Genomic DNA, 2,734 nt, shown 5'->3' with positions numbered 1-2,734 from the left:
TATGAGCAAAACTATTACGAGAAAGTCTGGAAGATACTATTAAAGAAGAATGGGAGAAGTTGTCACCCGAATATTTGAGGAACACTTGCGCAAGTTTCAGGAAGCGTGTGAAGGCAGTTATTGAGAAAGAAGGACACATAGAATAAAACATTTTCTATTATGTAAATTTTCTTGTGGCAAATAAATTCTCATGACTTTCAATAAACTAATTGGTCATACACTGTCTTTCAATCCCTGCCTCAAAATATATATATATATATATATAATATATATATATATTATTATATATATATATATATATATGTATCAGTGGCGGCTGCTCATCTTTCAGAGAAGGGAAGCTCATTGTCAGTTTACATCAAAAAAATTGTCATTATTTAAACATAAATTCGTCCCTCCGTTCCTTTTTAAGAAAATAGTCAGTGACCTTATCGTACCACGTAAACAAGAAAACGTAGAAATTATGTTAAATTGAAACAAGGAAGTACAATGAGTGTGTTTTATTTACAGTGCAAGAAATGAACAAGTGATTTTGTAGTAGTTTCTCTCTCGATTTCACAAGCAGAATGCGCAACAGTATTAAACTGAACTCTGTCAGGTGAGGGAATATATCTCAAAATAGCTGTCAATCACACAGGATTCAGCCTTTCGACTGATCCTCCAATCAGCATGTGGAATCCCAGCGTCCAGCCCAGCCAAGGTCCGCCCACAGCTCCATTCACCCCAGAGACGCCGAGCGTCTGGGGGCGGGACATCATCGTGGCATTTATCCAATTACCGCCCAGTTTTGAGGCAATGAAAAAAAAACTGTTCCACTCAGTCCCACTGAAGTGCATGGATGCCGAGCATCTACGGGCAAATGCACTGAGCAGAGACCGTATGAGAAAACAGCGCAACAGGAATGTATGAGAAGTGAACAACATCAATTCCGTTAATTTGTGATAAAGCTGATTCTGAACGAACTCGTCTGTGAGATGAACGTGTTCTAACACATTTGTAGTCAATGAAATGTCAACACAACCGTACATATTTGACCATTTAATTTTTGTAATTTTAGGGGAAGCTGAGCCTCCCTTGCAGTCTATGAGAAATCACCTCTGATATATATATACACATATGCACACACACACACATATATACAGTATCTATGTATGTGTGTGTGTGTGCATCCACAGGCTCTGGGATGTTACAGTAGTCGCTTTTCCATTGACCCTCAAATTGCGCAAATACAACTTGCACATAAAAATTTGTGTAATGGAAAACAACAATTTTGCAAAAACTCTTGTTTTTTTGAAAAAAGAAAGAAAAGAAAAAGTTTTTGCGCTGGCAATAAGTGTTTTTTGGGCATAGTGAAATTGGCATATCATGCAAAACTGCAAGAGAAGAACTTTTTCCTCAACTAGAGTTACGTGACTAAAAAAACGTATGTTGCCGGCTGTTACAATAAGCAAAGAAGAAGAGTTTTAATAAGAAACATGGAGTGGTGTGTGTGGACACACCAGGAAACCGAATCATTTTTTGATGGGTAATATGGGTTAATATAATAATATTTAATATATTGGTAACTCAACATGATATTTATGTTTGTCACCATGTTTAAGGAATGACTTCTCGTGTCATCTTGTGATAAAAATAAACAAATTATCACATTTGTAATGTAATGAAAAAACTGACATTACACATTTCTGTTTTTTCGACATTTAGTAAATATCTGTAAAGTTCTGCACAGATGTCCAATGGAAAAGTCACTACTGACTCCTAAAAATCACCTCCAATGCATGGTGTTCCGTCATCTGTTTCTAACACTGACTCTGTTGTTTTCTGAATACTGTACCTTCATGTCCATCATACTGAGTATGGTGTTCCTCAAGGGTCCATTCTTGGACCAGTGTCATTCTCTTTAACTAAACTCTCATTGGCTGAGTTTCCTACAGGCACATGGTTTTGATGCTGGTTTTATGCTGATGACATATTGTATTTCTTATCTGAGCCTTCTGTTTACTCATTCTTGTCTTTTTTCCAGACTTTTTTTTTTTTTAAGTCATTCAGTTGTCCACCTCATTTTGTTTGGACTTCCAAACCTTCCAGTTTGATCCAAATCAAATATTCAGGTATGAAACATCCTACAGAGGTTGTTCCTCTGGATCATGAGTTTGTTCCAAAAACACTGTAAAACACTTGTGGGATAGTTTGGACTTTTGGACCAGTTATAGGAAGTTGTGCAAGGCTGCTGTTACAAAGAAAACCCAAAAAAAGTTATCAATAAAGTAATTAATAACCAATAAACTACATTGGATACAGCCACATTCTACAAGCAGAATCAATACTTGAATGGATTGAACTGATTTGTGTAATTGTATATAAGTTACAGATGTTCCTTCAGTTCCTTGAGTCATTCCTTGATAAATGTCCATTTCCATAAAATAAACAGAATAACCAGGTGTATTTCAACAACTGTTTATTTATGTTTATTGAGATACTTTTCATATGCATCCACATCTTTGTCTCCATTACATTTAACAACTTATCTCACAAACAGTTCAAGGGGATTTCTAGAATTTGACAAAAACATTCACATGGATTCAGGGATGAACTGAAAAAACTGCGTCAAAGGTCACTGCGACCTCCTGAAACCTGTCCTTAGCCTCAGACTCCGACAGTGGAAGTATCTGATTGAACCAGTGAACGAGCATGTACATTCAGTTTTACTGCGAAAAGCAAAAGATGAACCTTT

The sequence above is a fragment of the Sphaeramia orbicularis genome, chromosome 5, assembly GCF_902148855.1.
Source record: "Sphaeramia orbicularis chromosome 5, fSphaOr1.1, whole genome shotgun sequence".
Lineage (NCBI taxonomy): Eukaryota > Metazoa > Chordata > Actinopteri > Kurtiformes > Apogonidae > Sphaeramia > Sphaeramia orbicularis.
The sequence above is the reverse complement of the archived record's forward strand: the minus strand, read 5'-3'. Positions refer to the sequence as shown.